At 34.2% G+C, this 14,716-nt stretch overlaps 1 protein-coding gene across 3 annotated transcripts in view; it reads right to left on the reverse strand.

Moving 5' to 3' along the window:
- Positions 1-14,716, reverse strand: part of ADIPOR1 (adiponectin receptor 1) — a 726,925-nt gene that overhangs the window by 84,312 nt on the left and 627,897 nt on the right. The window lies entirely within an intron of this gene.

A 14,716-nucleotide genomic window follows, 5' to 3' on the forward strand; every position in this document is an offset into this window, starting at 1 on the left:
AATCACTGTGGAAATTTTCCTGTCAGTTTATCAGTCTGAAATGAGTTCCAGTAAGACAAATTCTCAAGACTCCAGCATCAAGAAAGAACTTCAGTCTCTGATAATTATAATCCAGCAACTTACTGATAAAATGGATACTAAAATAGACACCTTCATAGAAAAACTACAAAACAAATAGACCTGTTACATACAGACCTGCAACAACAGAAGAACCAGATGACAGGCATAGAAGAAGCTGTGAATGACATGGAAAATAGAATCCAAGAAGAGGAAATCAACATTGAGTTTCTGCTGAAACAAAATACACATTTACAAACAAAGCTGGATGACCTGGAAAATAGATCTAGGCGCAATAACATTAGGATTTTTGGACTGCCAGAAAATATTGAAGGTAACAATATTACTTCTTTTTTAACAACTTGGCTCCCTAAAACTTTAGACTTACCATAAGCATTCTCTTTTGGTATCGAAAGAGCACATAGATCTATAGCTAATACTAACTCTAACAAAAAATATCCTAGATCAGTTATAGTTAGATTTCTATCATCTTTTGATAAAGAGATGGTTCTTAAATCTGCTTGGGCTAAAGCTCCTGTTAAGATTAATGAGACAACTGTGCGTTTTGATGATGATTATTCTTCCATGGCAATAGCTAAAAGAAAAGTTTTTCTGCCACTAATAAGGGAGCTTAAAAAAGCACAGTTTAAAACATACCTTCTGTTTCCTGCCAAGCTTAAAATCTTCCTTCCTGATGGTCCTAAGGTTTTCGATGATTTAGACTCTGCATTACTGTTTGTCAAAGAAAAAAGGATTTTGGATAAAATAGAAGAAATGGAATGGGCTAGTTCTTCATTAAAGAGATTGGCAACTGAAGCTTCGTGGAAGGCTTCAGAGAAGAAGAAGAGACTAAAAAACAAATGATTTGTTATATGTTTTTTTTCTCTCTCATTTTAGTTCATTATTAATCTTTTGAATATAGTTCCTGCATTTCCAGAAAGCCACAAATATTTTGGAAAAGATTTAATCAAAGTTATTCTCTATGTGCAAAGAAATGTTTTGTTTCATAACCAGTCAAAATACCTGAAGATTTAATGGCAAGCTGTGATTCAATTTGTTTCTCTTTCTGAAAAGAAGTAAGGTTAGTAATTTGATACATTTTTTATCTTTACCTTTTTTTCCTTCTCCTTTTATTATTTTCTTTGTTTAAACAATGACATTTTATTTAGATTATGTAGTGGGTAAAGGGTGGGGGAGGGCAGGGAGAGAACAGTAATGAAAATATCATTAATAGAATAATAACATATTTATTCCTTGTAAAAGTTTTTATAAGTTCTTCAAATGCTATCTCTAATTATACTTTCTTGATTATACTGCTTATGCCTGTTTGTAAATAATCTGTTATGCTTTAACTAATAATAATCAGAACTAAATAAGAGTAAATAAGAGTAAATAATATGTTTTATTTTTAACTCTATTAATATAAACAGTAAGTAACATTCCATTGTATATACTTCTTACAGCTTTCTCTTACATTTTTTTATTTCTGCCTCACTCCCTTTTATTTTCTACTCTCTTTTTCTTTTCTTTATTAATATATAGAAATGCTTTTGATTGTGTGGGCACAGTGAATAATAGGATTTGTATGAAAATTGAGTTGGGAGAAGAATGTTGAGTTTTATTGCTTGTTGGTAATTTTGGGCATAATTTCACTTACATAGAGGCTGTAATGATCTGTGGAATACATTGTGAAGGTTTTGTCATGTTTAGATGCATTTACACTGCTAAATGAATGTTTGTCACTAGTTTTTAATAAGTTTCCCGCCAAAATGTTAAGAGAGAGAATCTGAGATGTGGGCTGTCTCATGCACAGTGTTCATGAGTTACTTCAGAAGCTTCAGCTCACAGAATTCTCACAGAGAAACTGAAAGCAGTTAGTATAACCTTTGACATAGTTATCACACTGACTCACCACAGATTCAGGAAAATACTCTATTCATAAAATATGTCAGTTATAATGTTTTGTTTCATAACCAGTCAAAATATCTGAAGATTTAATGGCAAGCTGTGATTCAATTTGTTTCTCTTTCTGAAAAGAAGTAAGAGGCTGTAATGGTCTGTGGAATACATTGTGAAGGTTTTGTCATGTTTACATGCATTTACACTACTAAATGAATGTTTGTCACTAGTTTTTAATAAGTTTCCCGCCAAAATGTTAAGAGAGACAATCTGAGATGTGGGCTGTCTCATGCACAGTGTCCATGAACTACTTCAGAAGCTTCAGCTCACAGAATTCTCACAGAGAAACTGAAAGCAGTTAGTATAACCTTTGACATAGTTATCACACTGACACACCACAGATTCAGGAAAAATACTCTATTCATAAAATATGCCAGTTATAATGAGTCTAAATGATGTAGTTTCTTGTAGTAAGTAAATGTCTTATTTTAGAAGGCATAGAAAATGAAACATTTATTTAAATGTTTTTGAAAATCTACTTAACAGCAGCATAAAAATTTGTGTTCCAAACATATACTTTACTATAACTCATTTAATTCATCTGATTGACAAGCATAAATAATGTTATAACTCTATTCTGGAAGAAATGTCATGTGATATATTTTAAAGCAGTAGGTTAGCATGATTGTAAAATCTGGTTACTAAAATGTGTTTGCTGTGCATTATTTTGTATAAAGCAGACAGATTTATTCTAGGGACAGCAAGTAGGATAGTGCTCAACAAAGACACAACTCAGTGAGATCAGATATATATATATGTGTGTGTGTGTGTGTGTGTGTGTGTGTGTGTGTGTGTGTGTGTGTGTGTGTGTGTGTGTGTGTGTGTATGTGTGTGTGTGTGAGTGTGATGGCTTTTTTTTATATATAATAATGCAAGTGTTTCTGAGAATCTGCATAACTATCCAATATGATTTATAATAATTTCTATGAATACAATATTTTACTCTATTGACAAAATGAATGTTTGCCACAAGTTTTAATAAGTTTCCGCCAAAATGTTAAGGGAGACAATCTGGGATGTGGGCTGTCTCATGCACAGTGTCCATGAACTACTTCAAAAGCTTCAACTCACAGAATTCTCACAGAGAAACTGAAAGCAGTTAGTATAACCTCTGACCTAGTTATCATACTGACACACCACAGATTCAGGAAAAATACTCTATTCATAAAATGTCAGTTATAGTGAGTTTAAATGATGTAGTTTCTTGTAGTAAGTAAATGTCTTATTTTAGAAGGCATAGAAAATGAAACATTTATTTAAATGTTTTTGAAAATCTACTTAACAGCAGCATAATAATCTGTGTTAAAAACTTCTGTTCCAAACATATACTTTATTATAATTCATTTAATTCATCTGATTGACAAGCATAAACAATTTTATAATTATATTCTGGAAGAAATGTCATGTGATATATTTTAAAGAAGTAGGTTAGCATGATTGTAAAATCTTGTTACGAAAATGTGTTTGCTGTGCATTATTTTCTATAAAGCAGACAGATTTATTCTAGGGACAGCAAGTAGGATAGTGCTCAACAAGGACATAACTCAGTGAGATCAGATATATATATATATATATATATATATATATATATATATGTGTGTGTGTGTGTGTCTGTGTGTATGTGTGTGATGGCTTTTTTTTTTTAATAATGCAAGTGTTTCTGAGAATTTGCATAACTATGCAATATGATTTATAATAATTTTTATGAATACAATATTTTACTCTATTGACAATAATGAGTTTAAGTAAATGCTCATATACAAACAATTCAAGATTTTTTTTTTGGAAGCTGTTAACAGTATTCACATAACAGAAAATAGATGCATCTTAATATATGTAATGTCTGAAACATATTAGCCAAAGTTTTTGATTTAAATGAATGTTAGAACCTAATTTTCTCTCCTCTTGATTTCTAACATCAAGATTATTTGAATGCTATTTGAATACAAGTGTTATATATTACATAGATCTATATAGTAGTATGAACAGTTTTAAAAAAAAAAAAAGTTTATTTTAGTTTATATGATGCTGTTTTACCAAATGTGTAGTTTTGTCTTGATAGATAATTGAATTGAAAACTGTTAACCTCAGTTAAATATAACTAGTATTAAATTGATAAGGTGGTAGCTGAGGTACTGCTGCTTAGGGTAGGGGTTAACTTGAGTAGTAAATACTACTCTAAGTTGGAGTTTTCAACTCCAGGCTGGATGCAAGGTTTAATCCTTACATTATTTTCACTTGTTCATTGTTATATGTATATAGATTTGACATCCACAATATATTTTGTACACTCATTGTCACTACAAACAAAATTGAATCCTATACAAAATCCCATAAGAGATTTAATAAATACAGCTATATTTAAAGGTACACCTAAAAGAGGAGATGTAACATTATTTATCTTATTTGTTATTTCGATCATAAGATTCTTGAGTTTTAAAAATGCCAAATGACATCTTTAAAAGGAATTTCTTTAAACATTAATGGATTGAATAATCCGTGTAAAAGGGCAAGCCTAATAAGATACATTAATTTACACAAGGCCAATCTAGTCTTCCTGCAAGAAACCCATCTCTTGAAAAAGATATTGATAAACTAGCCACTAATAAGTATACAGTATTGGTTAGTTCAGAGCACACTCAGAAAAAGAGGAGTGGCTATTTTATGGAATAAAAGTATGCCCATTCCTAAAACCATTAAGTCTTTTCAGGATGACAAAGGAATGTTTTGTATGGTTACAATACAAATTAATGGGAAGACTTACACTTTAATTAATGTATATTGGATACCTGGAATTGGTATTAATACAGTGAAACATCATATTGATAAGATCATATCATTCTCTATAGGGGATATTATTTTAGCTGGTGATTTTAATTGTATACTACATGAAAGTGATACTACCACTATAAGGAAAAGAATAATTACATCTAATGCAAAACATTTAAATGATTTTGCTAATTCTTATCATTTGAATGATATTAATAATCAGACAGATTCAAAATCATTACCATACACCTTTTTTTCTAACAGATACAAAACTTATTCAAAAATAGATAGGGTCTTTATTTCTAACCAGATGGTAACAGATTTAATTAATTCCAAAATCATTTCATGTCCTATATCTGATCATAACTCAATTGTTTTTGAATTCATGATAAAAAAATACTCATAATGTTCAGATCAAAAGGATACCAGCATACTTAACTCAGTTAAAAGACTATAAAGAATATATACTTTCAGAAGTACAACATTTTCTAGACATAAATAATACTCCTGAAGACTCCATTGTCTATGTTTGGGATGCCTTAAAATCATATCTATATGGATAAAGTATCAGATGGTATAATAATAAAAGGAAATCTTGGGATAAGGAACCTTATCCCAAGTAAATTAGACTCTTATAAACATAATAATAAAGAAAATATTATGGACAAGAAAGTTATTGAAGAAATAAACAAACTAAATGAGAAATACAAAGAAATTTTAACTCATAAAGTTAAAATAACTTTAGAGAAATATAAGTTTTTGTCTTATTCAATAAGCCCCAAATACTTACATAGACTTAAAAATAAAACAAAAAGATTGAATAAACAAAACCATATCAAAGAAATCTTTTCTCTAAGGAAAAAGAAGAATGTTTCTAGTATACCAGAAATACTGGATGAATTTAGAAATCACTTTCACAAGATTAACCATAACAACATTAACATGGAACCTAAAGATAAAATAAAGGAATTTATAACCACAAACATGAATAAAAAGCTTAATAAACAACAGATTAAACTATTGGACAAGAGTATTTCATATACAGAAGTTATTACACAAATAAATAAGCTTAAATCAAACAAAGCACCGGGTAATGATGGTATTATACCAGAGATATATAAAATCCTTTCTAAAACTACATATTCATTAATACATAAGGTTTTTATTTTGGCCCAAACTGAGTTAATAACCCCCCCCATCTTGGCAATATACATTTATTTCACCAATTTTAAAACCTAATAAAGATCCAACTAGATGTTCTTCATATCGACCCATCTCATTACTTAATGTTGATTATAAAATGTTTATGAGTATTTTTGCTGATAGATTGAAGACAATCATGCCCGGCATTATAGATATAGATCAGACGGGCTTCATTGTAAATAGAAATACTTTTGATAATATAAGAAGAACTTTAACATTAATTGATTTTGCAAATAGGAAAAAGAAAGATTTAACACTTATTAGTCTTGATATAGGTTTAGCATTTGATTCAGTAAGTTGGGACTATCTGTTTACCTTACTGAAATGCACAAACTTCTCTGATGCATTTGTAAATTTAATTGAGCATTTATACAAAGGAACGCTGGCTTATATTAAGGTAGGAACATATGTTTCACAAAAATACCCATTCTTAAAGGTACAAAGCAAGGATGTCCACTTTCTCCACTATTATTCACTTTAGTAATGGAGCCTTGGGCTAATTTGATTAGAAACAGTACTGACATAGAGGGTTTTGAAATAGACGAAAATACAACATCAAAAATTCAACTTATTGCAGATGATGTTCTAATTACATCAGCAGGATCTAATTCTTCTATGCAGTCTTTATTTGATAAAATGATGAATTTTAAAAGTATTTCTGGTTTAATATTCAATGAAGAAAAACTAAAATACTACCTATATATACAAAAAAATATTCTCATTAGTGATTTTACTAAATATGTACCCAATTCAGGTCAGATAACTTATTCAGGTATAATACTATCTAAAGATATTAAATCTATTATATATAATAACTATAATACCTGTTTTCTTAATATACAAAATCTTTTTAATACCTGGAATAATATGTTTTTACTATGGAGGAGAGACTTACAATTATTAAAATGATAATATTCCCCAAGATTTTATACTTAATACAATCAATAATACTTTCACCTACAAAAATAATTATCAAGAAACTGAATACACTAATGTTAAATTTCTTATGGGCACCTAATAGACCTAGGATTGCATTAAAGAAACATACTAATAGCTGGTCTCAAGGGGTATTTCTTTTCCAGACTTTAATTTATATATTATCTCTTCTATTATAAAAGTTATTACTTTATTAATAGATCAGTCATATATCAAAATGGAAAGATTATTGGGAGCTAATTAGTATGCATTTCATGAAAATCTCCTTAACACATAAAAATATGATTGTAAATAACTCCATGTTGTGGTTGCTAAAGGAATTTTGTACTTCACCTATTACACCTAAACATATGGTTTGTTACCCATTAAATATTATTATTAGTTATCGTAACTTTATATTCATGCACCCTAAGTATAGGGAATGGAATTTTATTGTATTCCTATAATGTATACTCAGGGTATGCTTATGTCATCTACTTCTGAAGGAGCTCATTTAGCTATAGATAATGATCTAAAGTACTGGTATCAGCTGATATCTGATAATAAAGTTAAAAATCTAGATTTCTTAAAACAAGAATTTGATCTAAGAGAAACTTGCTGGTTAGAGGGTCAGATCTTTAGACAACATCTCATTGATAGAATAGATCTAATGTCTATAACAGTTAAAGAATCTATTCCAAAACTGATTGATTACTTGATATTAAATTTACAGCATAAAGTTTCTGATAAAGGTAAACTTTCATATATACATAAAATTATCAGACAAGAAACTTTTTACAGTGTAGATTCATACTGGAATTATTTCACCTCTATTAATGGGGACCCACCAACTCAACAAGATAAACAATATATATTGGAATCTGCTTATAGAACTACATTTTCCATTGTCTGGAGACTTTATACATGGAAATTTTTACATAGATCTTTTTATACACCTTTGATGATGAATAAAATAAATAATAAAGATAATCTATGTAAGAGATGTAATGTAGAAATTAATGCTGACTGGGCTCATATGTTTTATGACTGTATGAAGTTGAAAGAATACTGGAAGTCAATTAATGAATTTTTGCAGGCTCTTTTTACAGATAATTTCATTATTTCTAAGTCTCTTATATTATTCAACACACCTGTACCTCAGTGTGTTAAACAGATTAAGCTTCCCTTGTTATGGTCTATCCTAGCAGTGGCCAAGAAAATAATAACTAGAAATTGGATTTCAGATACACCTCCTTCGTTCAATGAATTTAAAAATGTTATGAATATAATGTGCCATATGGAAATAAGCACAATTAGAATGAGAACAACTAGAAAAACATCATATTATATTGTATGGGATAATTTACAAAATTTGTTAAAAAAATTCTAATTTCAATAGCACGGTATTTTAGTTTAATTAATTGATCTGATTGTAGTGGATGTATTTGTAAATACTTTAGTTGTTTTGTTGAATATTATAATAATACCTATTTTTAATTACTTGTATAAAATTGTTATGATATTTCTCTTATATGTTAAAACAATAAACCTGTTTTGAAAAAAGAAAAAAAAAAAAAAAAAAGGAACTTGGGTACCTATGTTGATAAGTCTTCTCTGACTGTTACATTTCTATCCTAGTTAGAAAATCCTTCTTTCTTGTGCAACTTAGCCTTTGTGGTACCTCCTCAAAGTCCAAAGCTGTTATAGCACTTTGCCATGCCCCTCACTGAACGTAATGCCCCCATTCTGCAAGTGCCTTGTTAAAACACTTAAACCAATAGGAGACCCTCACTGTTGTCTCACCAAAGAGATAGCAGGTCTAGGTTCCCTTAGCTGCTCTGACAAAGTAACATCCTTCTACTTAGAATCATACAGGCTTCCTGAGATGTGAACTCAACTTATCCTTTGTGCTGTGAATAACCCAACACCTTTTGAAGTCCTTCATCTAAACAGAATCAGCAGCAATCAACCACCTGCTCTGGAGGCCTAAATCTATGATACCACATTAAGATGATGACTTGAGAGGTATCCAACCCAATGCATCTGCACTGTCCTTGGAATAAGTTACCCTTACATATCAAGCAGAGTATTTCCCTTGCAACTTCAGTCTGGATGACTGGACAGTTTCATCGGGGACATGGCAGGAAAATCTTAACAGGAGGCACTACTAGTCTCCCACATATATGGGCTGGCATTGTTGAGCTTCTCAATTGCCTTCTGGCTGTAAACTTAGTAAGAACCTAAGAACCTATAAATAGAGAAAGAGAAACAAAGTACAATGTTTTTGTGTGAGTATACTTTCTATAAAAATATGATGGACTCTACATATCACAAATTATACCCAATTGCTATGACCTCTTCTAGAATACTGAGAACTCTGTTACACGTCACAATTTAATTTTCACAGGTTTTAACACTGGTGTCCACATAACATGTCTGGCACCTCAGTCACAAGCTGTAATCGCCTGCATCAGGTTATAAGCTCCTCCATAACAACCACCACCACCAATAAATCACTCACTCCTAGAATGGATAATGAGGACAAAGCCCACACAACAGTACATCCTGTGGTGAAAAACAATTAATGCCTCCCCTTCGGTGCCTGAAAATCTCCTCTCAGCATGGTAATTCACATGGCAAGGATACCTCCCCTTAACAGACAATATTATCACCAACTGGCAAACACTTCTTTTTTTCTAAAACATTATGATCAAAGCACCTAAATACTTCAATACAAAACTTGATGATATCCTAAAAAAAATATGCATCTTCAAGTAAAATCAGGGTAAGTGGATACCACATTGAAGGATTATACCTGAAATTCAACACTTGCAGGAGAAAAAGCAGCGAGTGTGGATTATATAAAACTCTCTGGACAGTTATGTTACATATCTATAGGATGTTCTGGAACAACTGCAAAGAATCCATAAGGCAAGGAAATGGATTCTCGTTTATATCACTGCATAAGAACTTGACATCAGAACCCCAAACTTTTTTTGGAATGAAGGCATCTCCAATATTATTGACCAGAAGCTCAGCACAAAACACTTCCTTTTCTCTCTCCACTCCTTGATGGATTCGGGAGTAATTGGCACATGCCTTTGGCAAACACTTAACTTTTGTCAAATAATGGCTCCCTAAACTACATCCTTTAGCACTCTTGCCTCTGCCTGTCTTACCAAAATCACCATCCTAGGAGTACATAATTCACCTTCTGAGCTCTCCTACCAGTACTGTTTCTAAATACCTACCATTCCTTTTAAACTTCCCTTCCAAGGCATCTTCCTTCCCTAAAGAACCACAACATTACAGGACTGGACCAAATGGAAAAGATGTTTTAGGTCTGACTGAGATGCTGCAACATGAATCTCAAAAAAAAAAAACAAGGGGAGAGCCGAGTTGTTTGCAATGCAGGAGCAATATCTGGTGTTTATCAGAGGTAAACCTCAAGTATACCAATGAAATGACTAAAGCCTGTTATATACTGCATACATAAGATGGTCAGGCACTGTGGAGGTACTGCAGAGGACCTGTATTCTGTGCATCAGCTACAGGCAGCTACCATCTACTGCTCTCAGCTGTCACTGAAAGGCAGGTCTCCAGGACCGAGCTCTCTACCAAGGTACTAATTAGATTTTATGCTGATAAAATGAGGTGGAGAAAAGAAAGGACCGAGATGGGACCAGCACTGCTAGAAGGTCAAGGTTGTGGCAAGTCAAAAGCAGTAAGTCAGACTCCTAACCTGTCCTCAGTTCATCATCCGTATCACTATGCTACCATTTTCTCATCCTCTGTGTGAAAGAATTAACTAATACCCAATCTCCAGTTCCTAACTACCTACTACAGAGAAAAATCTAAAGTTTGTTCAAGAAAGGAAAAGGAGGTAATCCTCAGTGGTTGCTGGGTTTCTTCTCAGAATCATACATGCCTGCAATATTTACTGCTAAGCTTCTATACAAAAAGGACATGCCACCTTAAAGAACACAACGATCAATATACCCATCCAAAAAGCTGACCCAACAGGCCCAACAGATGACGAAAATACAAGTACAAACCGCCAAGAGACGTTTCAGGGCTTATACCAAAAAAGGTAGTTCATAAACTGCCCTTTGTCTACTTAGAACACAAAAGGTTTCTCAAGGACCCAGAATACAGACTTTGACAGGGTCGCAATGAATGCAATTGACAAAGGTGTCTAAACTGGATACTCTGGTTCGGCTGGGGGGATAATGGGAGGATTTACTGTCTCCCTCTTCCTTAAGCAAAGCCTTCTGGCACTGTCGGTTGCTGCTAACTAATTAGCAAACCATCCCTCCTTATCAAGTTGTACAAATCATCAACTGGTTCTCACAGTGCCTGAACAACAGGCAGTGCCAGGACAAGTATCTCACAACTTCATTATTATCTGTTAAGATAATTTATCAAAATATCATTAAGCTCCAACACTGCCTTTAATACCCTTTACATATTAATCAACTTTTGACATAATTTACTGTCCAATATGCACATAAAGTCCCTCGTTCACATCAGTAGCTGGCAAACTATCTGGGTAAGACTGCAAAATTTTCTTGCTGAGGCAAAAAGATGGCAAAAGAATGACCCCTCCCCCCCTCACACAATGACATGAAAATCAAGACGGTTCTGTTTGCAAGAAAAAGTGTTAGTTAAGACAAAACTACTTATCCATACGATGGCTAGTTAATTGGATATTTTACCTTCCTAGAACTCCCAGCTTGACCAAGACATGATCTTTTTTAAACTCATGTCTGATAAGCAGTTTCCAAAACCAACAAACATTTGGGTACATTTTTCTAGACAATGTCAAGTACCACAGAAAAAGGAACTCAGTAAAGCCCTTGCAGTTCAAAAAATAAGCTGACTTAACGGAAGTTTAAAAAGCATAAATGAATTTAAAATCACAGTGTTTTCATCTTACTCAGTCAACTTCATCAGATGCATAAAGCTTCAGTTAAAACCACACACACACACACATTATATATATATATATATATATATATATATATATATATATATATTTATATATATATCTATATATATATATATATATATATATTTATATATATATCTATATATCTATATATATATATATATATATATATATATATATATATATATCTCAAAATATGACACCAATTAAAACCACAACCAATAAAAATTCTCAATTTTCCTGATTAATTATAACCAAAGTGTGACTTGCAAAGTGCCTTGTGCATTACAGTTTCATAGGTAGGTACTAGGCTATTGACCCTAGGACCTATATAAGCCTAGCCAAAAAGGTACCCTGGCTTTCACCACCCAAGAAAATTATTTTCTTGTGTCCCTGTCAAGCAGAGCCACAGAAGTGATCCCTGGGGTGAATTTCCTATTTCCCATCCAATCATCAAGATTTTTCTTGAACAGTGCTAATGAGGAGCTCTGCTCGACATAGATAGGTAGTCTGTTCCAGAGTATGGGTAGTCTCTGGGCCAGGAATCTATCCTTCCAGCATGTTCTGTTTATTGTGGTGACAAGGTTTAGGTGCCTAGAACATGTAGCTCGGAGGGATTGGGATTTCTTTAAGTGGAGCATGTCCAACAGCTCTGGGTTTGACATAGCTTTGTATGTTAGGCAGAGATCGCCTTTGATTAGGCGATATGCGATGGAGTAAAGCTGAAGTTTTTTTGAGAAGGTCTGTGTAGGGCATCTGTTTGAGGCCAGTAATCCTCTTTGAGAGGTATTTCTGCTGCCTTTCCAGTTGTTGTAGATGTCTTGTGAGGTACATACCAAAAGGGGTGTTGTACTCTAAGAGTAGTGGGGAACAATGACCTCTTTTTTTTCTGGATGTGAAATCTTTTGTGATGAGGTGTGCCATGTAGAAGGATTTCCTGACCACTGTGGCGATGTGATTATCAAAGGAGAGACTACTGTCCACCTGTGTCCCAAGGTCTCTTATCACACTTTTGGTGTTAAGTAGACTACCACCTATGTGGTAGTTCATGGGTACACAGTTTTTACCAAAGGGGATGATAATGCACTTTTTGGCACTGAGCTTGAGGCCATGGCTTTGACACCAGGCATCTGTCTCAGTTAGGCCCTTTTGTAGGATGTCCACATAGTTAGGAGTTTCGATTATGGCTTCTAGTTTGCAGTCATCTGCGAACTTAGTTAGCCAAAGACCTTCTGTGTTAGCCTGTACTTCAGAGAAGTAGATGCCAAACAGGAAAGGACCCAGGACTGAACCCTGTGGTACTCCACATCACTGATCTGAAGTCTGACTTGGAGTCTGCTACTTTCACAGTGTGAGTTTTGTCAGTAAGCCAGTTGGCAACCCATCTTGTGACATAGGAATTTATACCTACTTTAGTGAGTTTATCTATCCAGAGTGGGGGATGGTGTCGAACACCTTGGCGAGATCTAGATAGGCTGTGTGAAGCACCTTACCCTCATCTATGACTTTTGTGACTGCTTCAAAGAAGTCTATCAGGTTTAGGAGACATGATCTGCCTTTTACAAACCCAAACTGTGTGGGGTCCAGAGTTTGGAGATTTCCAATGTCTTTGTTTATGAGTTCCATGATGATATGTTCCATGGCCTTGCAGACCAGGCTCGTCAGGCTAATGGGGCGGTAGTTCCCGGGGTCTGTCGTGGCTCCCCCTTTGTGGAGTGGGATAACTGTCGCGGTGCGCCATTCAATGGACACAAACCTTGAGGTGAGGCTATGACTGAACATAGTACTTAGGTGGGGTGCCAGTTCATTCTGTAGTTCGTGTAGAAGGCAGCCTGGGATGTTGTCAGGTCTCATGGATGCTGTGTTCTTGGCTTTGGAGAGTAAGGTTCTTATCTGTGCAGCCTTGATTACAGGAACTTTGCATTCTTCTGGTATAGAGATGGGCCCTTTAGGGGGTGAGAGGGGGGTAAAGTTAGCACTGAACCTATCTGCCAGGATGTTGGCAATATCAGTTGGCTCTGTATATTTAGTGCCATTGTGCTATAACTCAGAGCAGATCTGAGGGTTGCCACTGAGATTCTTGACACAGCTATAGAATGCTTTGTGGTTGTCTTTAGAATTAGTGGCAATTTTGTTTTCATAACTAGCTTTGGAGGATTTTATGAGGGATCTCAGCTTCTTACTTAGGCTGACCAGGGAGTTCCTCCAATCATGGGATTTTACTCTTTTTTTGCAAGTTTCTTTCTGCTGGCTGCCAGTTTGAGTTTCTTGGAGTTTTTCTAGACAATACCGTCCATGACACAAACCACACTTAAGAAATGGCCACTGCCACCCTGTTGCCCATCCTAACCTGTAGTAGTAGTGCTACACGTCCCTTCTTCTAAGGCTATCTCAGATGTCTTAAGTTTGATACTATTTACAACATGCAGCAAAATTAACAACTAAACCTGGCGCTATGGTGCACTGGCAAAGTGCAAAACTGCAGTGCAAATATTTCGTGTTCAAACAGGAGACCCAGTGCATAAAGGTTGGGCAGTGTAAGGAAGGATGACCAGATGACAATTTGCACTCCTTCCTTAGAGGTGAGAGATGAGAAGGTGAAATGCTCATCTCTACCACATCATCACCTTGTATGCACAACGATCGAAGAATATCCAGGGAAGGACGAGAAGGCACAGACTTCCAAATGACAAAAATGTGAGCACAGCTAGCCCACTGATAAGAGGGACACAGGAGATGAATGCCCCCAAAAACTGAAGTTCTATCTGCTCTCATCTGGCCCAGCACTCCTCACAAACTGCATCACCAAAAGGTAGATCCCATCTTTGGTGATGTACAGTGCTATGAAGGAAAGGACAAACGAGG

Source organism: Protopterus annectens, chromosome 7.part0 (assembly GCF_019279795.1).
Source record: "Protopterus annectens isolate FY-2018-M chromosome 7.part0, PAN1.0, whole genome shotgun sequence".
NCBI classification, from domain to species: Eukaryota; Metazoa; Chordata; order Ceratodontiformes; family Protopteridae; genus Protopterus; species Protopterus annectens.